The following is a 23598-nucleotide window of genomic DNA, read 5'->3' as shown; positions in this document are numbered from 1 at the left end:
CCAGACACTTGCGCCACCTGGTGGGCATGTGCAACCTTGTGCTTGCCTCACCTTTGTGTGTCTGGCTTACATGGGATCTGGAGAGTCGAACATGGGTCCTTGGGCTCCGCAGGCAAGCACCTTAACTGCTAAGCCATCTCTCCAGCCCCTTAGTTTTGTTTTTTAATCTTGAGTAACAAACACATTTCCCCCCCTCAAATCTCTAAGAAGTCTTCCCTGGCCTTACTCCCAACTGGTGGTTTTATGTCCTACTTTGCTGGACAAATGAAAGCGGCAGTGCACACATGCCCCCCCCCCCCACCACCACCATCTACTTCTCCACGTGCACCAGCATTTGCTTTCACATACTTCCTGAGGCACCTGCGCATGCTCCTATCCACAGCTGGGCCCTTCGACCCGTCTCTGGGCATTCAAGAATGGCACAGCAGTAATCGTTCCTCTTTTCTGTCATTTTTTTCACACGATGGGACCCATCAGCTTTTACTTCTCTGCTACTATGTTTCTATATTTTTAAAAAATTTTTTTGTTCATTTTTTATTAATTTATTTGAGAGTGACAGAGAGAGAGAAAGAGACAGAGAGAGAGAGAGATTGAGAAAGGGTGCGCCAGGGCCTCCAGCCACTGCAAACGAACTCCACACACGTGCGTGCCCTTGTGCATCTGGCTAACGTGGGTCCTGGGGAACCGAGCCTCAAACCGGGGTCCTTAGGCTTCACAGGCAAGCGCTTAACCGCTAAGCCATCTCTCCAGCCCCTATGTTTCCATCTTAAAGGAAACATCAAACTTCCCTTGACTCCACTTTCCTGACACCCCATGTCTTTGCTTCTTCTCTAAAGCGTCTTCTCAAGGCTTTAAATAGCAACCCTGTGACAATGTTTCCCAAATATGCGTCACTAGCCAAATGTTTTGTTCCCAGTGGATGAGGGCTGGAGGGGTCTCAAAGATAGAGAGACGAGCTGGAGACGTCTATCCAGTGTACATAGGTTCTTACCTGTATCCAAGAAAACCTTCAGAGATGAGCAAAAGTAAGGGGCTGGGGAGGGGAGTTTATTATAGGGAAAAGGGGTGAATGTGCACTTCTCAAGAGAGCATTGCATTGTGGGAATTTGTGCAGCTGGATCTTTGGGTAAATTTTAACTGAGAGGAGGATTATTCAAGTATTAAGGTAGGGAAAAGGCATAGAATCTCAGAAATGGGTTGAGATTTTCCTGGAATAGGATCTACTCCTGGTTTTGACTTTTGGATAGGGTCTTGGGTGTGGCACTGCATCGGGTGCATGAGGGGAACACTTTTGCAAGGATAAAGATATGGAGATACCATCAGAATGATGCAGAGGATAGTCAGTGGTCATTTCATTTGGCCATATGGGTGCCAGACAGTTTGAGGCAGTCTTGACACACAAGACAGATCTGAGAGTGCATCTCTCTAGAGCCACCTTTCAATGGGACTCTTGTTTTCCCTATGCCTACCTGTCTAGCCTCCCTCAGCCAGACCTCAAACCCGTGGGCTGTTCTTTAACTTCCCACACCTGAGTTCTCAGTTGAACATTCGCAGACATCTTGATTGGAACATGCCCCAAACCGATTTCTGCTATAAACGGTGTGTCACGTTTAGCTTTCTTACTAGTTTGATAGCAGCTCCCTTCCTCTGATTGTTCAGGTCCAAATTCCTAAAATACACGTCCTTCTTACATTTATTTCCCCAAAGATGCCAGTGAATATGTATATTTTAAAAAAGTAGAATCAGAAATCGCACCAAAAAAATCATGCCCAGCTTTCTAGTTAACCAGCTGTCCTGAACGGGTCTTGGAAGAGAAGATGCGACGCGGTGAAGATTGGAGCTTAGTGGCTGCTCTAGATGGGTCCACGACGGCACGCGGGAGCGTTGGCTTGCAAACCTCACATGATCTGAAAGAGTAAAAATAAAATCGGGACACCAAAAGTCTCAGCTGACTGACAAATATCTGAACACCTGTGGTATGCAAATTGTCCTGTTCCACGTGGATGGCAGGAGGGGGCGCTTCTATCACATGCAAGGCAGAAGAGGATCTAGTCCTTACACCAAGCGAGTCATTCTCCTGAGAGAGAACACAGCTTTTTAAATCACACATTCAACACTCTCTAAGGATCCTTTTGCAGGCCAAAAATATTGGGAACATCAGGACTGAGTATAAAAACGTGGGCTCTCAAGCCTGTCCATTCCTGTTGTCCAGGATGCCAGGAATTGGAAGCCAAGGAATCTGTCTTTTAATCAAGCACATGGAGGGATGTTTTTGGAGCATGCACGTGCGTGTGCGCACACGCACGCGTGCAGACACGCATGCCCCATGCCTACATGAGTGCAGGCCAGAGGAAACATATGGTGCCTTCCTCTGTCACTCTTTTGCTTGTTTTCTTGAGAGAGAGACTTGCTGAATCCAGAGCTGCTGTTGTTTGTAAGCTCCAGTGATGGTTCTCCCAACAGGACTGGGGTTATAGGAGGGCATGTCCCCAGCTTTTTTTCTTTCTTCTTTGTTTTTTAAAATTTTATTTATTTGAGAGTGACAGACAGAGGGAAGGAGGGAGGAAGAAAGAGAAAGAGAATGGGCGTGCCAGGGCCTCCAGCTGCTGAACACAAACTCCAGACACATGCTCCCCCTTGTGTATCTGGCTGTGATCCTGGGGAATTGAGCCTCCAACTGGGGTCCTTAGGCTTCACAGGCAAGCGCTTAACCACTAAGTCATCTCTCCAGCCCTTTTTCTTCTTTAATATGGGTGCTTAAAATTGAACTCATGTCTTCTCAGGCCCTCCTGCAAGCCAGATGCACAAAGGGGCACACATGTGTCTGGAGTTCGTTTGCAGTGGCTGGAAGCCCTGGTGTGCCCATTCTCTCTTTCTCTCTGGCTCTTCCTCTCTCTGTCTGTTGCTGTCAGATAAATAAATAAATTTAAAAAAATGCAGATAAGACCAGTAGCGTCTGAGGACATTTGTAAGAATCATATAACATAAGGTATGTGTGTGTTATATAGTCAGTAGATATGCCCCCTCTACCAATATCACTCTAAAATTCCAATAGTACTTATACAGTGGATTTTAAAAACAAATTGTGTTTCTTTTCCATCTCTTTACTACTTGCCTTTACTCATATTATATTACAAGGAATAACTCTGGATGCAGAGTATAAATTTGGGGCCAGAGTGCACCCCTGGTTCTATGGCGTACTCAGTAGATATGCCCCCTTTTGTTCTGATTTACCTCTCAGTGGTCAACTTCTCTGGGAAGCGCTCCTGACTGACTCAACACAGTCCATGACAACTCACACCCTTTGATTCTCCTGTTTTTTTACCTTACCTGACTGCTTTGATTCTTAAAGTGTTACCTTTTGTGGACTCCAGAATTTCTGCTTTCATATTGCAAGCCACTAGAAGCAAGAATGATGTCTTTTTAAAAAAATGTATTTTATTTATTTATTTGAGAGAGAGAAAGAGGGAGGGGGGAGAGAAAGGGAGAGAGAATGGGCATGCCAGGGCCTCCAGCGACTGCAAACGAACTCCAGATGTATGTGCCCCTTGTGCATCTGGCTTACGTGGGTTCTGGAGAATCAAAGTGGGATCCTTTGGCTTTGCAGGCAAACTCCTTAACCACTAAGCCATCTCTCCAGCCCATGATGTCTTTTTTTTTTTTTTTTTTTTGAGAGCGACAGACTCAGAGAGAAAGACAGATAGAGGGAGAGAGAGAGAGAGAGAATGGGCGCGCCAGGGCTTCCAGCCTCTGCAAACGAACTCCAGACGCGTGCGCCCCCTTGTGCATCTGGCTAACGTGGGACCTGGGGAACTGAGCCTCGAACCAGGGTCCTTAGGCTTCACAGGCAAGCGCTTAACCGCTAAGCCATCTCTCCATGATGTCTTTTTTAAAGCAATTCCAGCTGGCCCAATCTTGCTGTGGTCCCTGGGAATGGTCACTTGTACAGTCATCCCTTGAAATTCTTTGGAGACTGGTTCAGGGGCCTCTCACCCTCTAGGGCACCCAAGCCTATGGACTGTCAAGTCTCTTATATAAGCCATGACAGTATTTGCATATAGTCTACATACACCCTCTGGCACAAATTTAACTTACCTCTAGATTAATGATAACACCTAATGCAATGTAAATGCTATATAAATTATTTTTGTGCTGTATTGTTTAGAGAATAATGACAGGAAAAATATTCTGCGCATGTTCAGCACAGATACAACTCATATTTTTGGTCTCTGGCTTGTAGTATCTGAGGGTGGAGGGCCCACTGTTATAGCTGACAGCGAGTGACTGTTGATCTTGCTGAGTCCTTGCTGCTGGGTCACAGGCACACTTGGGGAGTCCGGCTAAAGAGACAAGGAATGTGTATATGAAAGCCCACGAGGTCGTCGGCGGCCCTCTGACTTCAGCTCCATCATCTCTCCCAGAGCAAGGCAGCTCTCATTTTAGATAATGACATTTAAAAGCGCATGTGAAAATTGTGTGGTCTCATCTTTATTATGTCTTTCTATGTTATAATTTAATACTCTTTAAAAAAAAAAAATCATCAGTTGTAGGAACATTGTCTTTTGCTGACACCTGCTGGGCAGGTGGAAAATAACAGATACTTTGACTAGTAGCAAAAATAAATGTTGTTTTCTTTACTGCAAATTGGTTAATAATTCTTAATACTAGGTTCACCCAGTCAGTGGGTACTGACAGAAGCCATTGGATTTGGACCAAACCTCCTAGGGACGGAAGTGAGAAGCTTCTCGGATGATTGTCAGGAGTGATTTCCTGCAGGTTCCACGAAAGATCACAGCCTCCAAAAAATTCATTAAAGTGTTTTACTATCCTTTCATTTAAAGACACTTTTTTTGTCCTCCTAACATTCTGAAGCAACCTGTCAGTATCCTATTTACCAACACTCAAAAAACTTTATGAATACACCAGTAGACGATGTTCTCTTTTAAGCTTTTGAATGACAATTTTCACCCATGTATTATTATATTTTGATCCCACTCCCTTCCCATTACCTTCTTTTGTCCTCATGCCACTTCCCCTGAATCCTTTATTTTCCTCAGCTACTCACTCTTTTATTTTGAAATCTGTTTTTTCATCCTGCATCATCTATGCAGTGTTGAGGGGCCCATTATTATGTAAGTCTTGTCCAGGTAATGACAATCACTTGCGGTTATAAATGCAACTGCCACTCCAGGCCCATGAGACAGCATGTCAAAGCATTCCTTCTAATCCTTCTAGATCTTATATTCTTTCAGCAACCTCTTCCTCAATGTTCCCTGACCCTTGCAAGACATAGAGATGTCCCATTCGGTGCTGAGCTCTCCACAGTAATTTTTTTTCTCAAAATTTTAATAAGTTTTGAGTCTTCTCAGTAGTCATCACCACCATCTTCCAAAAGAAGCTTCTTGGGCTGGAGAGATGGTTTAGTGGTTAAGGTGCCTGCAAAGCTTAGGAACTCATGTTCGAATCTCCAGGTCCCACATAGACACACAGTGACGCATGTGCACAATGTTGCACATGCACACAAGGGGGCGCACACATCTGGAGTTCATTCTCAGAGGCTGAAGGCCCTGGTGTACCCATTTTCTCTCTCTCTCTCTAAAATAAAAAAAGAAGCTTCCCTGACTAACAGTGAGAGGAATATTGACTGATCTATGGACATAACCATAAATACTTAGCAAATTGATGAGCACAACACATCCATTTAGCCAAACAGTAGTAGTTTCCCTTCTAGACCCTATGACCTTCCCAGCCCTAGACCTTTAAAAAGAACTTTTTAATTAGTAATTTTCATCCATGTACATAATCTATTTTGATCATAGTCTTTCCCCCATTACTTTCCTTTGTCCCTCATGCCCCTTTTACTGGGTCTTTTGTTCTTGCCAACCTGGGCCTAGTTTGACATCTATTTTGATGTCTCTCCCCCAACCCACATCATCCGTGATGAAATGTTGATGGGCCCAATACAGTGCCGGTAATGATAGCTGCGGCCACTTTGTGCCTGGTAGACAGCTTTCTACTGTACTCCTCCCTAGCCCTTGGCTCTCACGTTTTTCTCACGGTGTTCCCTAGTCCTTGTGTGATAGAGATGTCCCATTTAGCTCTGAGCACTCAACTATTACATCTTTTCAGCATTTTGATGAGTGTTGGGTCTTTCCATAGGCAAAAGGAAGATTCTCTGACCAAAAGTGAGAGCTGTATTAATCTATGAGCATAAACATAAATATTTAGAGGGCGGTTTGATGGCCATAAAATATTCAATTAGCCAAGCATTAGGAGTAGCTTTCCCACTGCTATAGGCTTTTGACTTGGCTTTCAGTGCTAGGCTGCAGTAGTTTGAATCTATGCCCCCCATAGACTCGGGTGTTAAAATTAAACTTGTAATTTGCATCTCTAGCTGCCTGGATGGAGGAGGTGACACTGGGGGTGGATCCTGGAGTCCAGCCCGAAGGTGTCACTGGAGGTGGATATGAACTCCAGCCCAAAGGTGTGCAGAGCGGCCTGAGCTCTGCCGAAGTCCAGCTTGCTGTGGTTTGTGCTTGCGGCTTTTGGTGTTTGCTGACTGCTGGTGGGTTTTCTCTCTCTGTTTGGATCTGTGAAAGGGGGCCAACTTCTTCCTCCACTGATGGAACTTCCCCTGGTTCTGTAAGCCTGAAATAAATTCCTTCCTCCCATAAACTGTGTCTGGTTTAGAGGTTCATCCCCACATCCAGCAACGTGGAGTTGTTTACAACATAGGCATTAATTCCCTCCCATGGAATGGGCCCTGGAGACAATCAAAAAGCAGTTGGTTCCCCCCATAACCTTCAGGCCACTAATGAGCACGTCTTGCTTGGCTGGTTAGCTGCACACCTTGCGAAGTCCACTGCTGCTCAAGACTATTGATAATTTTTCTCCTCAGCAGCCTGCATAGCAGGCTTCCCGCTCATTCCCAGCTTGATTTCTGAGTGTCCTAAATGGAAGGATGTGGTGTCTTCAATAATTGGGTCATATCACCCAGTTCTATGGGTAAACAAGAACATTGAAAACAGCCTATGTTGTTTTGGGAGACTTGCTTACCAATAACTCATTGAGAGGTTCCCACTCCCAATAGGAACTTATGAACTTATGTTCTTATGAATCCCTTTTCATTGTACTTTTTTTTTTTAAATTTTTTGAGGTAGGGTCTCATTCTAGCCCAGACTGACCTGGAATTAACTATGGAGTCTCAGGGTGGCCTCGAACTCATGTCAATCCTCCTACCTCTGCCTCCCGAGGGCTGGGATTAAAGGCGTGCGCCACCACACCTGACTCATCGTACTTTTTCTTGATTTAATAATTTAATCATGAAAGATACTTTCTGGATGGCTCCATACATTTATCCTAGAAAAAATATGTTGATTTGGGTGGGAAGATAGCACCCAGGGTGTGAGCCTCCTATGACATCCATTAACACATGAATGAGAATGAAATGATGTTCCTGGTTATATGGGGCCTGGAGCATGAGGCTCTTAGGAGCAAAAATGAGGCACATGAGGTAACAAGGACAGGCAGCTCAGTTCAGGAAAGGACATGGAGCTTGGCTCTGGTTAGACTCAGATATCAAACTAGCTGTGACACTCAGTAATTATGGGTCTTGTCCATGGGCACAGTGTTATTCCAGTTCCTTGTTTCAGAAGGCTTTTGCTTGTGTCTGGCCCTGGAGATATATATATGTATACTTTTATTTATTTGAGAGAAGGAGAGAGAGAGAGAGAGAGAGAGAGAGAGAGAGAGAGAGAGAGAGAGAGAATGGGCATGCCAGGGCCTCTAGCCACTGCAAACGAATTTCAGATGCATGTGCCACCTTGTGCATCTGGCTTACATGGGTCCTGGGAAATCAAACCTAGGTCCTTTGGCTTTGCAGGCAAGTGCCTTAACCTCTAAGCCATCTCCCCAGCCCCCTGGATCCTCTTTGAATATCCTGTTCTTCACAGTTCTCACACATGGTAGATGCTCTTTCTGGAAGACCTTGAACTACTACAGCCTTCCTTTCTTCAAGCTTTCACCTGCTAAACATGGTCTCTGATTTGCTCTTACAACATCTCAGACATCCTTTGGTCCTTACATTGTCTGCTTTTAAAGTTTAAAAATTGGTCCTGTCAGTGATAAGGGGACCAAGACATGGCTTCACATTGTTAACCTTAGTAGTCTGATGAATTCCTCCAGATTTTTAGAGACCTCAGCTTAGGAAAACCTGGGATCCATAGCTTTGATGCTGAAAAGAATTTCAGGAAGATCTGAAGATCTGATAGAAAGCAGAGTTGGAGTTTGATTCGAGAGTATTTATTTATTTATTTGAGAGAGAAAGAGGGAGAGAGAGAGAGAGGGAATGGATATTCATGGGCCTCCCCTCCTACCACTGCACATGAGCAACTCCAGAAGCACATTTCACTTGGTGCATCTGGATTTGCATGGGTACTGGAGAATCAAACCTAGGCCACTAGGCTTTGCAAGCAAGTGCTTTTAGATACTGAGACATCGCTCCATCCTGATCCAAGGTATTTTAATCAATAGGTGGGTTAGGTGAAAGAAAGGTGCTCAGAAAGGGAGTGAAAATATACCTAGAGGCATGGAGGCTGGCTTCTACAAGACAGAGTAGCAATTATAGCATTAGCCATATATATATAGTTTTGGTGGCTCTCAAATTCCATCTCAAAAGGTTGTTAAGAAATTCTTTTTTTTTTTTCATTTTCTCTCTTTTTTGATAAGCATTTTTATTATAGAGTTTGAGAGAAGGCAGAACATAGAGGTCCTGCTGTAACGCAGGAAGGGATTCCAGGAAATGGGTAAGGCCCTTAGTGACCCTGATTAGGGTTGTTGACAGGGATGTACTGATGGGTGGCTCTGGAGGTGCCGTCAGTGGTGTTATGATTTGATAAGATAAAACCAGGACCCACTAGGTTTTCACGAGGGGCTTAGTATACGCCCTGTCCCATAAATGGGGTTTATGATGAGATTCTTAGAAAATTAGAGGCTTAAAGCTGAGAAAGGGAGAAAGTCCCTAAAGAGTTGTTAATCGTATAGGAATTATGGCTTCTCTGCTGGCACAGAAGCTTCAACTAGATTTCTGGGTAAAGAGATTCTACTCTTTTCTCATATTTGTATGACTGTTTTCTGTTTTCTCCTATCCTGCCTCAGTCCTAGGAAAATCCCCAGGGATTGCTAGCCGGCCATGTCAGTGAGCTCCAGATTCAGTGAGAGACTCTGTCTCAGGAAAAACAAAACAAGACAAAACAAAAAGGTGGAGTGGGATCAAGGAAAACACATGATGTCCACCTCGGGCCTCCACATGCACATGCATACACCTGTATACTACACATACATGTGCCCACACATACATGAATGCACATACACACATGCATGGCCAGCATATACACACATGCATGATAAAACCAAAGAATCTACAAATTTATTTATTTATTCAACTCCTGCAAAGTATTAGCGCTACAGATACAACAGTGAACCCAAGCAAAACTTTCTACTCTCACCCCCTTTTATTCCAGGAGAAGACAGAACACAAGAAAATAAAGCATATGATTTATCCAGTCATCTAAGTGGAAAACTGAGGTGATAAGGATTGTGTGTGTATATGTGTACGTGAGTGTATTTGGGGAGGTGCTTGACTCATTCCTCATGGGATATTGATTAAAATTAGGACCAAGGTAGCCTCTTTTTAACTTCCCAGGCAATTGCCTTAACTGCTGAGCCATCTCTCTAGTCTCCCCTTTTTGTAAATAGGTGGCACCTTTTCCTGATAGATAGTTAGCTAGGGACTGGCCCACAGAAGCCACAAGGATGCCACCTTGCATGCTCTGGCAAGACTAGAAGTCACATCGGATTCAAGTGTTATCCAAGAGCAGCAACATCCTAGTTCAACCTCAGCCATAGATTCCTGCATCTCCCTCAATGCATTCTGGGCTTAATGTCCGTGGGCTGGCCCTTCCTGAGTCAGCCTGTGGAGCCCTCCAACCAGTGTGGTTCCTCCCTTACACTCCTGAGCCTGAGGTCCTAACTGGATATAAATGGGTCTTGAACTTGTGTGTGTGAGCCCCTCTCTTACCTTTCTTTGCCTCTTCTTTTGGGAGGGGGTCTTCTTGGTGTCCCTGTTCCCTTCCCAGCTGGGAAGGGGAGAGAATTTCTTTTGGCTTTGTTTTTCCTGCTTTGCCTTCCCTCTTAATCCTAACTGTCCCTAAAACAAATCTCATAATTCACAATTTACCCTTCCTCGAGTCCACGTTTTCAATTCTTGGATAACTTGGATAAGGACCTAAAGTTGAAGTTCACAGGTTCTGGGGGGAGTGTATCCTGCATCTTTATAGTGATCCAATGCTGCCAAGGATTCTAAACCCATGTCATTTTCTGAGGGTTCACCTCACATAAGCATTCACAGGGTTAAAAAGTATACTGAGCTTGATTCTACTGCTTTCAAGGAGGATTATGGTATGGAGTGCAAAGGCCAGGGAGCTGGTAGGTTGCACTCTAACCAAGAGCATGCACAATCCTCTCTTCATTCCTCCCAAATACAACACTGAAAAGCACATGGGGGGCAAACCCCTGATTCTACAGATCATAGAGAGTTGGTGGTGTTCCCTCTTGATTCATTCCTTCCATTTCTGATTCCAGGACTTGTCAGTGGATGCTGTAAGTAAGACCTCAGGCTTGAAGAGCAAGAAGGAAGCAAAGGAGCAGGAGGGATTAGAAGACGAGACAGAGGAGGAGGTGAAGCCTTCTTGGAGAGAAAAGAGAGGTACGTGTGCTTTGCTCATCAGATCACTGAAGCAGTGGACCTTAGGAATCTCATGCTGGGGAAGGGAAAAACTGGGAAGCCCTGGGAGCTTATCTCCCAGAAAGAGACTTCACACAGTTCTGAAAACTTGACAAGCTGCTTTGTGAGACTGAGTAGGGGTCGCAGGGCATTGGAAAGTGAAAGAGAGGATGCCCTTCAGCCTATGGTGGGGGTGGGGAGGGTTGGTTTTTCCTTTTCTTTCTCCATAAAGGAGTCCTCACAGCTTCCATCTGAAGATGTCTGGAAGGTCACCTCCTTCCCAGAAGGATAATTCCTTTCCTAAGAATGCAGCTGGGATCAGGATCCCCCTCTTTTCCTGGAAACCTGGCAGAGTCTGGACTTCCCCATAAAAGACCTCAATCAGGGCCACCAGATGGGGTTTCCCATTTCTTGAAACCCCCTCCTGCATTAAAGCAGAAGCTCGCATTCTTTCTTTCTCTTAAGCGCTATAATAGAATCTTCTAAACTTCGCGCTCTATTGTTTGTGGATTCATTTATCGGAGTTGACAAGACAAAGAACCTGGAGGCACCGATTGGGTGACTGGGGCAAGTTTTGTGTGGCCATGGACACCTGGCACCTTAACTCTTGAACTACAACTTAACAAAAACCTGAGAAGAGAGAGCCATCACTTTCAAAGGCACTGCAGATTCCCATATGACTTTGAGCCCAGACAATGATGGGTCTGGGACGGATGGGATTACACAATGACCAGCAATGCTTAGATATGCATTTATTTCTTACCTCCTGTTTAAACTCACCCTAAACCTGACTTCGGAGGGGTGGTCACTGGACTTCTTTATTTATTCTTCTTTCCACTGACTAAATCTCCTTTCTCTGCCTTTCACTATTACTGTCTCTTTAACTGGCGTATTGGGAATACGTAGCTGAGCTTAATTTGTTAAGTGTTGCCAAGACCTCATGATTCTACCTTGAAAATGTCAATAACAAGCCGGGCGTAGTGGCGGGCACCTTTAATCCCAGCACTCGGGAGGCAGAGGTGGGAGGATCGCCATGAGTTCGAGGCCACCCTGGACCAGAGTAAGACCCTACCTTGAAAAACTACCACCACCACAACAAAAAGACGTCAATAACGGAGGACGGGTAGAGAAGACCCACCCTGCTTCTTTGGAACCCAAGAAAGTACCAGAGAGTATGACATAGCCAATCAGGCTATGAGCCCTCTTCCTTGAGCAACCATCTTAAGATGTGATACCAAGAAATGTGTAAGGGGCTGGAGAGATGGCTTAGCGGTTAAGCGCTTGCCTGTGAAGCCTAAGGACCCCGGTTCGAGGCTCGGCTCCCCAGGTCCCACGTTAGCCAGATGCACAAGGGGGCGCACGCGTCTGGAGTTCGTTTGCAGAGGCTGGAAGCCCTGGCGCGCCCATTCTCTCTCTCTCCCTCTATCTGTCTTTCTCTCTGTGTCTGTCGCTCTCAAATAAATAAATAAATAAGTAAAAATTTAAAAAAAAAAAAAGAAATGTGTAAGAAAAGATTTAGAAGATGACAATCAGGATAATAAATAACAGACTGTTCCACCAAGAGAAAGAGGAAGCCAACTGGGAGTCACAGAGGAGGGATAAGCCTGCTGAAGAGTCAGAGACACCTAAGGGTGAAAGAAAGGAGCTAAGCCAGCACAGCTTCAAAGGCGGCTCCCTAGTAGAAGGGGCTGGGGCAGCCTTATGGAAGAGCCGGGTGCTCCCGCCCCCCCCCCCCCCATCTCCCTCCTGCCTTGTCCTACCTGTGCTCAGACTAGGTCTAGGGTTTTGGAACCACCTGTTATTTATGGTAATTGAGGATCCCTGGGCTGAGACCTGGAATACCAGCCCCAGCCTCCAACACAGTGATATCACCAAAGGCCCCTCCTACACAGCCCCATTTCCCTTCTTCTCTTCCCATAACCCTTAGCCCCGTTCTACCCAGCATTCCAAAGCATCTTTCCCTTTTGCTTGAGATCCTGACATTTTCTTCTGGCATTAAATAAAAACCTTAAGTCCAATAAATAGATAAAACTGTCTCAGTCCTCTATTTAGAACCCCACACCTGACACCTTATCTCAAAGGTAAGCCAGGCAGCCCATGTTAAAAAAAAAAAAAATAACCCTGGCAAATTCTATCTATAGGATATTTCCTCCGTGTCAAGCCTCTAATTGCAGGTTTTGGTGAGACGGTGACTCCCCCAGCATGGTGAGTCAACAGTGAGGCTGAGGTTTGGTTGTTCCACCCTATGTCCTGGAAGACTATTGCTGGGCACCATTTTGAGAGGTAACATGTGGTTCACAACTGAGCCACCACAGGGGTCGGAGATCAAGGAACAAGGACAAGTCAGCGAGCTCAAAGTCAGCCTGCCAGGACTCCAGTATGACTCCTCTGCCAGGAACGAAATATTCTAGAGACACTGTGCCCATCCCATTCACTATCAGACCCCAGAACAGTAGACCCCAAGAAACTGTAATTTCTCCCCAGGAATCTTAGAAGTGTTGATGATGTCAGCGTATCATGCATCCAGGTGACGAATGCCTGGAGTTTCCTTGCTTGTAAGTGCTCTGCTTTGAGCTGTTCAAGCTTTGTAAGGCGCATGCTGGGAAGTGCCAGTCAAGTACGAAGCACATTTTTTTTTTCTGCAATTTCACCATCTCTGAAATGAGAACAAGCTCAGAGAACACTCCTACTTATCTGTATTCCACTCTGCATCTCAGTAGTATACTTGCCATGCTTCGAATGGGAAAAGCCCTATAGTTTCTTCTAATACATATCACTGTTACATTTTCTAAAAAAGACACGTATACTAAAGCCAATTGATTGTGCTTTCTTAAGTATGTATTTAAACTCAAAGAGAAATATATTTTAGTATAATGGAAAGATGTCAAGCATTATATTTTGCATTCAGCAAACAATTTTATCAAATATTCTTTAATTTCACAGATGACAATATGAAACAAGCCTAACAGTTTTGTAGTACAGGTGTATACAAATTAGAATACAGTTTAACACTTGTGTAACTGACATTTTGAACTTTAGATTTCCATATAAATCTTACAGTTTCAAATATTAGCCAATCTGATAACTTTCTCATATAAATATGAGGGGCAGATTCTAAGTAAACAAACTACATAAAATGTTTAAAAGAATCGTTAAAACTAAACATTAGAATTTATAAAGATTAGCTATAAAAATATATTGGCAAGTCACTCTTCTTACAGAGGTACCATTTGCTACATTACAAAATAGTCTCTAACATAAAACTCCCTCAAACTAACTGTTCTATCTCAGAACCTGACAGCCCTTACATGAAGTTGATTGTAAAATTCTCTTGGAAAGCTTTGGTATGCATTTTCAGAAGGTTTTATAAAAAAATATTTTCAGAGATTTTCTAAACACTTCATTCTACTAAAGCACAAAAGTAATGGGTATTCAACGGCATATAGGATATAGAATCAAAAAACCAAATCAGTATGTATTTGTAAAAATCACCTTTACCAGAGTAGTTTAAAAAAAAAAAAACCTATTTAAAAGTACAAACTTTAAAACAGTTCCTATTTTTCTGATTAAAAAAATGCTACAAAATCATCCCACTTCATTCATGTACCTTGCAAGCCTTTTAGGAAAACACCTTAGAAACAGTTAACCCATCCTTAAAAACCCTCTCATGTTCAACAAACTTACTTTTAAATGTTTTTTTTTAATTTATTTATTTGAGAGCGACAGACACAGAGAGAAAGACAGATAGAGGGAGAGAGAGAGAATGGGCGCGCCAGGGCTTCCAGCCTCTGCAAACGAACTCCAGACGCGTGCGCCCCCTTGTGCATCTGGCTAACGTGGGACCTGGGGAACCGAGCCTGGAACCGGGGTCCTTAGGCTTCACAGGCAAGCGCTTAACCGCTAAGCCATCTCTCCAGCCCAACAAACTTACTTTTAAAAACTCATCTAAAGAAACTTCACAATAAGACAGGTATAAGACCACATAATTTACATATTTAGTAATGTATCAAGTTTTCTTTTACATTTGTAATTTAGACTTTATTGGTAGAAATAAAATACACATACAACCACATACAACTGAAAAAGGCGAATCCCAAGAAACAGTAAGAAATGCGAACTTATAGAGTGAATTGATTTACAAATTCACTTTACTAAATTTCACCTTATATACCATTTTTGGATTGACTTAGAAGACTTGAATTGCTGAAGTTCACTTCTTGCTTCTTGAGGATGCTTCTTGTTTACAAAGCCCCCAGGTGTGCCAATAGCTTCTTAAGGCCATCGGCCACTTCATCCTGTGACCAGGTCTCTTGCCTAGACATTTATTTACCTTTGCATTGCCAAAGCCTAAATAAGAAATTTGCTTCACTTTTATAAAATTTTATAAAACTCCATTAAAAAGAAATCCATCTAATTTGCAGGCCAGTTCACAAAAATACTTTCTTTTTAAAAAATCAAACGCTTAAAATTTTTTTTTGTTCATTTTTATTTATTTATTTGAGAGCAACAGACAGAGAGAAGGAGGGAGAGAGAGAGAGAGAGCGCATGGGTGCGCCAGGGCCTCCAGACGCTGCAAATGAACTCCAGACCGGTCCTGGGGAATCGAGCCTCAAACCTGGGTCCTTAAGCTTCACAGGCAAGCGCTTAACTGCTACGTCATCTCTCCAGCCCCAATCAAACACTTTTATTTTTAATTTATTTTTAATTTTATTTATTTATTTGAGAGCGACCAACACAGAGAGAAAGACAGATAGAGGGAGAGAGAGAGAGAATGGGCGCGCCAGGGCCTCCAGCCTCTGTAAACGAACTCCAGACGCGTGCGCCCCCTTGTGCATCTGGCTAACGTGGGACCTGGGGAACCGAGCCTCGAACCGGGGTCCTTAGGCTTCACAGGCAAGCGCTTAACCGCTAAGCCATCTCTCCAGCCCAATCAAACACTTTTATGAGGATAAAGATCCTTCAAAGTTTTTAACTCTTCTATGAGAGTTTTATTTTGATTTTTCCAGGACCGCAACTCCATTTTCCAGGCATTTGACGTATTCGTTCTTCTTTCTTTTACATTCTCGAGGAGCTTCTCCACGTTGCATCAACCTTATTTCTCTTTTCACTTGCGGCTCATCTGTCTTAGTCTTAGTCTGAGACGCAGGAGTCACGGGAGGCATCACCGCAGCTTGTGGCAGCGAGGTGGCCGAGGTGTGGCAGAGCTGGGGTGTCCGCGCATCTCCTGATGCCCTTTGCACACCCACCGGGTTGCTGGGCACCAGCACTTGCGGTCCAGCAGCGCTCTGTGCACACTGGACACGCGTGCCTCGCTGAGGACCGCCGACTCGGTCACGGTTAGCGTCGGGAGTCCCTGTTCTCTGCGCCCGCGCTGGCCCGCTGCAGGGCTCCGCTTGGGGCAATGAATGGCACTGTCCCGTCCGCTGCCGGCCTGATGACGGGAGTCGGAACAGACCCAGAAGTAACGGCAGAAACCCCAGGATTTCCTCTGACTCCTTTTCTGCTTCGTGTTTCTTCGGAAGGGAGGTCTTTCGAAATTCTTCTGTTGGCCAATATGAGAAATAGCAGCTCCCTGAACTGCTGAACCCGGCCGCGGCGCCGTCTTGGAAGCGTCGTTCTTGTGGGAATAGCGTCCACTCCCGCTCCCGGGTGGATCCGAACTCACTTCCCAGGCCCCCTCTGGCGCCAAGAACCATTCCTGTCTGGGGGGGAAGGAGGGTCAGGTGGGGACACGCAGGGTCACTTGAGAGTGGCAGCATGATGGTCAGCAGGGCCGAGAAATATTTTTTATTAGTTTTAGCTAAAAGTTACCAAAATATGAGATCCATATCCACTTTGAATGAGGATATAAATTTCTATTCACTTGCCAACCACTGTTTACTTCATGTTGCAATTCCTACCATACTCACTGGGTGTACAGTATTAGTAAGCATAAGTGGATGTAACAAAACACTGGGGGCCTGGTGGCCTAGGCAGCAAAAGCTTATTTTCCCAGAATTCCAAAATCTGGAACATACATTGAATTACACGTTAAACTATCTATGAAGCACTGCAGTAAAACTAGCATGATTGTGGTGTATGTTCTTTGTAATGTGTTGTTGAATTTGATTTTCAATTATTTTATTGAGGATGTTTGTGTCTATGTTAGTGGGGAAATTTGGTTTGTAGTTTTCCTTTCTGGTGTATGGTTATCTGGTTTTGCTTTCGGAGCCATTTGTGGAGTACTTCTCTTTGTGTTTTATGGAATACTTTAAGGAGCATTAGTGTTAGTTCTTTAATGATCTGGAAGATTTCAGGCTTTTCCTAGTTGGGACACTTTTTATTACTTCTTCAAGCCTATTGCCCATTATATATCTATTTAGATTCTTTATTTCTTCTTGAGTTAACACGGGTAGAGCTAATGCGTCCAGAAATGTATCCATCTCTGCTAGATTTTTCAATTTATTGTACTATAAGTTTTCAAAGTATTCCTTTGTTATCTTTTACATTTCATTGGTATGTGTTGGAATATCCCCCTTTTCATTTTGAATTTTACTAATTTGAGTCTTCTCTTTCTTTTGGTTATTTGGCCAAAAATTTGTATCAACCTTGTTTATCTTTTAAAGAACCAACTCTAGGGTTTTTTTAATTTTTAACTTTTTTTTATTTTTTATTTATTTGATTATTTGAGAGTGACAGAGAGAGAAAGAGGCAGATAGAAAGTGAGAGAGAGGATGGGAGCGCCAGGGCTTCCAGCCACTGCAAACGAACTCCAGACGCGAGCGCCCCCTTGTGCATCTGGCTAACGTGGGACCTGGGGAACCGAGCCTCGAACCGGGTTCATAGGCTTCACAGGCAAGCGCTTAAGCGCTATGCCATCTCTCCAGCCCAACTCTAGGTTTTTTGTAAAAATTTTTTTAATACTTTATTTATTCTTTGAGAGAGTCAGGCAGAGAGAGGAGGGGGGAGGCAGATAGAGAGAGCCAGATAATGGGAATCGCTTCTAGCCACTGAAAACAAACTAGACTCATGTGTCACCCTGTGCATCTGGCTTTATGTGGGTATTAGGGAACTGAACCTGGGTCCTTAGGTTCTGCAGGCAAGTACCTTAACTACTAAGCTATCTCTCCAGTCTCTAATTCTAGGTTTTGTTATTTGTATTGCACTTTTAGTTGCTATTTCATAAATTTCTGTCTCCTAGTTTTTGGGTTGCCTTATTGTTTTTTAAGACTCTGAGGGACATCATTAGTTATTTATTTGTATTCTTTTTGGTCTTTTTTTTTGGGGGGGGGTTTCAAGGTAGAGTCTCACTCTACCCCAGGCTGACCTGGAATTCACTATGGAGTCTCAGGGTGGCCTCGAACTCACGGGAATCCTTCTACCTCTGCCTCCCAAGTGCTGGGATTAAAGGCATGCGCCACCACGCCCAGCTCTTTTTGGTCTTTTAATTTGGACATTGATAGATTTAAACTTTCTTCTTTGAACTGCCTGTGTTGTATTCCAAAACTTCTAATAAGTTCTTTTTTTTAATTTCATTTCATCCTAATAAGTTTTGTTTTTGAAGTAGGGTCTTGCTCTAGCCCAGGCTGAACTGAAATTCACTATGTATTCTCAAGCTGGCCTTGAATTTACTGCAGTCCTGATACCTCTACCTCCCAAGTGCTGGGATTTAAAGGCATATACCACCACACCTGGCTAATTAAAAAAAAATATTTATTTATTAGAGAGAGAGAGAGAGAAAGAGAGAGAAAGAAAGAGAGAGAGGCAGATACAGATACAGATACAGAGAGAATATGGGCATGCCAAGGCTTCTTGCTGCTGCAAACAAACTCCTGCTGCATGCACCACTTTGTGAGTTTGGCTTTGCATAGGTACTGGGGAATTGACTCTGGGCCTGCAGGCTTTGCAAGTAAGCACATTTAAGCACTGAGTCATCTTCCCCACCCAATTATAGGAAACTAAATTTCCTCAATGACTTACTCATCACTCAAGAGCATGCTCTTCAATCTCCATCTTAATGTGTTTTTCATAAACCTGTACTTCACAGAGACCAAGTTCTTTCTCCTGTCACTTTATGTAAAATAGCTAAATTATACTGCTAAAAAGTAGAACATCTATTTGGGTTCAAAACCAAAATTTTCCCCAAATGTAAATGTAGTATGTAATGACCACATTAGCAAACTAGCTTGATTTAATCAGGATTAATCTCTCCCTCTCAGATGTTAAGATGCTGATTCCAATTCTTTCAAGTGCACTACAAAATCTAATTGTCTTCAATCATGATTTGGAAGACATTGCTTGCTCACATGTGTCCTCAAGTGTCTTGAGCCTATCCTTCTGTCATGTTTTTTTTTGATGCATTTTGAAATGAATTTTAAAAATGAAACCTGGCATTGTGCCCAACTTACAATTTTATGCTTTTGTTTTTAGCCCAACTCTCAACTATTTTTGATCTGTAAGCAAGATGTCTATAAGTAGAAGAGAACAGAGTAGTCACTAGTCACATGCTGAGGCTTAAGTCTTGGTTGAAACCCAGGGCCTTGGGCATGCTAGGTAAGTTTGTATCACTGAGCTGCATCCAGCTTTGATTGGGCCTGATTTTGGTTCCACTTCCAAGAAATGGAAACAGTAAAGAACTCTAATGACCACATAACTGTATTTATTATCTATTTATCTTCTTAAAGAATTTGTTGATTTCATTTCCCCATTTCAATAAAATTCAAAGAAGACCCATCAAAGTTGTAAACAAGTAATTAGAAAAGTTTTTGGTAATAACTTCAATGTACTTTTTGACTCATAACTAAAAAGGCATTTCAACAAGAGAGTGACATTTCCATTAAAAATGCCTGACATTCTCATTGCTTATTTAGCTGACCAGCTTGTCTCAGGGCTTACATCTACAAAAGTGAAAATGAGGAATAAAATTAATGCTGATTACTGTCTCGTTTTGACCAGCAATAGGTAACAATAAATATATTGGGCTGGAGAGATGGCTTAGCGGTTAAGCGCTTGCCTGTGAAGCCTAAGGACCCCGGTTCGAGGCTCGGTTCCCCAGGTCCCACATTAGCCAGATGCACAAGGGGGCGCACGCATCTGGAGTTCGTTTGCAGAGGCTGGAAGCCCTGGTGCGCCCATTCTCTCTCTCTCCCTCTGTCTTTCTCTCTGTGTCTGTCGCTCTCACATAAATAAATAAATAAATAAATAAATAATTGAAAGTGAAAAACTTAAAAAAAATAAATATATTAACTAATTTATTTGTTAAGTATATGCTTTGTATGGACACATCCTGTGTTGGTACCACCATTTCCCTCCTCCCTGGCCCCATTCCACTGAGGGCTGAACTCACTGGGGGTGCTGGTGTTCTCTATGGGCCTGTGGGTTATGAGTTGTGAGGGCAGCAGTCAGTCATGGAGTTGGGTGGAAAAGAGCAATGCCTCTAGATATTTCCTTCCAAGTTGTGGCTCTTACAATCTTTCTGTCCCTACTTCTGCAAAATTCCCAGAGCCCCCCCCCAAAAAAAATTCCCAGAGCTATGGTGGGTGCGTCTTAAGTCTTCATTAGTGTTGGGCTCTCAGGAGCTTGTGATTTCTGCTTTGCTATATGTTGAGTGTCCTCAGCATCTGCCTCCTTCACCCTGGGGCCGGTTGTCAAGCTCACCATGGAAGCAGTGCTCTGGCTCAAATTGCCAGGTCCTCTGTGGCTTCACCTGGGCCCTGGCTGATGTGTGAGGGCTGGTTCTTCTGCTGCCAGGGAATCAGCTACCTTTCTTGTCTTGTTCGCTGTTTTCTGACAAAGAAAAACAGATTCTTCAGTGGCGAGAGAGATCAGTATAGGTTAGAGGGGATAAGCATTGTTAATTTAGAGAGATTTTGATGGATGTAGCCCCTCTTTTGACCAAAAAGCTAGTGGGTGCTTGTTGTTGGAGACCCTAATCTTGGTCTCCATAGCATTCTGACTCAGTTCCTGGTTCCAGCTCCGGGTTCCCTTCCGTTGAGCAGATGTCTTAGCCAATCAGAAAACCACTGGTTACCCACCAAGGCTGGGTGCCACCATGGCACAAGCATGGATGTTTTGCCAGGCTGGTCGCTTTTGAATAGCAGTATCCCCTGATTGTTCACAACTCCGTTGGCCGCTCTTCCCCAGCAGCTCATGTAGCGCTTTCCAGCACTATACAGGCTAACCATTTGGGAACTGGCTTCCTTCTAGATTCCGGCCAGATCTTTCTGTGTTCAGTGTGGGTAGCATGTGGTATCTTCACCAGTAGGGCCTTACCTTTTACCTCAGGTGGGTAATCAAGTGCTTTGGCAGAACCCTATCTTGTTTTGGGGGCCTTGTAAGTCTTTCTGATCAACAGCTTAATGTGGGTAGCAACTGATGTCTGGTACTGGGAGTTACTGGACTATTGCAGTCAGGTTTGCATTGCTGGCAGAAAATGCTGACCAAGAGCAGATCATGGGAATAAAGCCATATATTTTGGCTTGCAGGCTCGCAGGGAAGCTCCACGATAGCAGCAGGAAACTGGTGGCATGAGCAGAGGGTAGACGTCACCTCCTGGCCAACAGCAACAGGAGAGTGTGCCAAACACTGGCAAGAGGAAGCTGGCTATAACACCCATAAGCCCACCCCCAACAATATAATAGCTCAAGAAGGCTTTAATTCCCAAATTGCCATCAGCTGGGGACCTAGTATTCAGAATGCCTAAGCTTATGGGGATACCTGAATCAAACCACCACAAGGACAGAGGCAACTGTTTTGAGGTTGGGCTTCATCCCACCATCTCTAGGGCCCTTCTTACCAGATGATCTCCTCATATTTAGTCTACTATCCAGGAGAAAGGTTTCTATGGTACCAATTCATTTTGGATTTAGATTTTTTTTTTTTGAGGCATGCTCAACAGACTGTTGTTCTTTTTTTCTTTTTCTTTTTTAAATGTGAGAGCATGAGAGTGAGAGAGATATATATAAAGATAGAGAGAGAGATAGAGAAAGAATTGACATGCCAATATCTCCAGCCACTGTAATCAAACTCCAGAAGCACGTGTCACCTTGTATGCTTGCATCATGTTGTGCTTCTGGCTTAGGCTTCACATGCAAGTGCCTTAGCCACCAAGCCATCTCTCTAGCCCTTGGATTTAGTTTTGAATGTATCTCCCCTCAATCTCCCATCTCCCCTCTCCACCATTCACCCCTTCCATTCCTATTGTCTGTCCCTCAAATTGCCTGTCAGGTACACCTGCAATTCAGGCTGTTCTGGGTTAGGAACCACAGATGAGGGAGAATAGGCTACGTTTGTCTTTCTGTGCTCATGTGGGTTTGTTGAGCATGATCTATTCCAAGTGTATCCATTTTCCTACAAATTTCATTATTTCATTCTTCCTTACTACTGAGTAGAATTCCACTGTATAAATGTGCCACGTCTTCATTATCTATTTGTCCAATGATGGGCACCTGGGTTAGCTATTGTGAATTGAGTAGCTATAGACATGGTTGAGCAAATATCTCTGCAGTGAAGAATGGAGCCTTTAGGGTAGATGCCCAGTAGAGGAATAGCTGGGTCAGTTGGTAGCTCCATTTTCATCTTCTTTAGCCATCTCCATATTGAGTTCTATAGTGGTTGTGCGAGTTTGCACTCCCACAGGCATTGAATTAGGGTTCCTCTTTCCCCACATTCTTGCCAACATTTATTGTCGTTGGATTTAAAAAAATTTTTGTTTTGAGGCAAGCCTAACAGACTGGCCTTTTCTTATGAGAGAGAGAGAGAGAGAGAGAGAGAGAGAGAGAGAGAGAGAGAGAGAGAGAGAATTGGCCTGCCAGGGCCTTGCAATACTTCAATTGAACTCCCTTACGTGCATGTGTGACATTTCATGCTTGAGTAAACTGTGCATCTGGCTTATGTGGGGCCTGGAGAGTCAAACATGAGTCCTTAGGCTTCACGGACAACCGCTTTCACTGCTAAGCCATCTCTTCAGCCCCTGTCATTTGTTTTTGTTTTTTTTTTTTTGATTTTTTGTTCATTTTTATTTATTTATTTGAGAGTGACAGAGAGAGGAAGAGGCAGAGAGAGAGAGAGAGAGAGGGAGAGAGAGAGAGAGCATGGGTGTGCCAGGGCTTCCAGCCACTGCAAATGAACTCCAGACGCGTGCGCCCCCTTGTGCATCTGGCTAACGTGGGTCCTGGGGAATTGAGCCTCGAACCAGGGTCCTTAGGCTTCACAGGCAAACGCTTAACTGCTAAGCCATCTCTCCAGCCCATCATTTTTTTTTTTTTTAATGATTGCTACTTTGACCCAAGTAAGGTAGAATCTCATATGTGTTTTAATTTTCATTTTTCTAATGGTTAAGATTGGTGAACATGTTCATGAGTATTAGCTAACTGTATTTCTTCCTTTGGGAACTCCCTATTCAAGTTCTCTGGTCCATTTTTTGAGTGGATAGCTTGGTTTTTTTTTTTATTGCCTAGTTTTTTGTGTTGTTTGTAGATTCTAGCTATTAGGCCTCTGTCAGTGCTATAGCTGGCAAAGACTTTCTCCCATTCTGTGGGTAATCTGTTCTGTTTATGGTATGCTTGTCTGTGCAAAAGCTTTTAGCTTCATGAGATGGCACTGGTTGAGTGATTGTTTAATTTCCTGGGCTACTGGAGTGTTGCTCAGGAAGTATGTCCCCCTCCTATTTTGTGGAGAGTTCCCTCTATTTTCCCTTCTAGTACTTTAAGAGTTTCAGGTCTGTGCTGGGCGTGGTGGTGCATGCCTGTAATCCCAGCACTAGGCAGAGGTAGGAGGATCACCATGAGTTCGAGGCCACCCTGAGGCTATATAGTGAATTCCAGGTCAGCCTGAGC

At 43.8% G+C, this 23598-nt stretch overlaps 1 pseudogene; it reads right to left on the bottom strand.

The window, feature by feature from the left end:
* Positions 1-15713: 15713 nt before the first annotated feature.
* The window catches only part of LOC101596282, a 118182-nt pseudogene continuing 110297 nt past the window's right edge, over positions 15714-23598 (bottom strand).

Source organism: Jaculus jaculus, chromosome 16, assembly GCF_020740685.1.
Source record: "Jaculus jaculus isolate mJacJac1 chromosome 16, mJacJac1.mat.Y.cur, whole genome shotgun sequence".
NCBI lineage: Eukaryota > Metazoa > Chordata > Mammalia > Rodentia > Dipodidae > Jaculus > Jaculus jaculus.
This window is presented reverse-complemented; position numbering and strand designations above follow the sequence as displayed.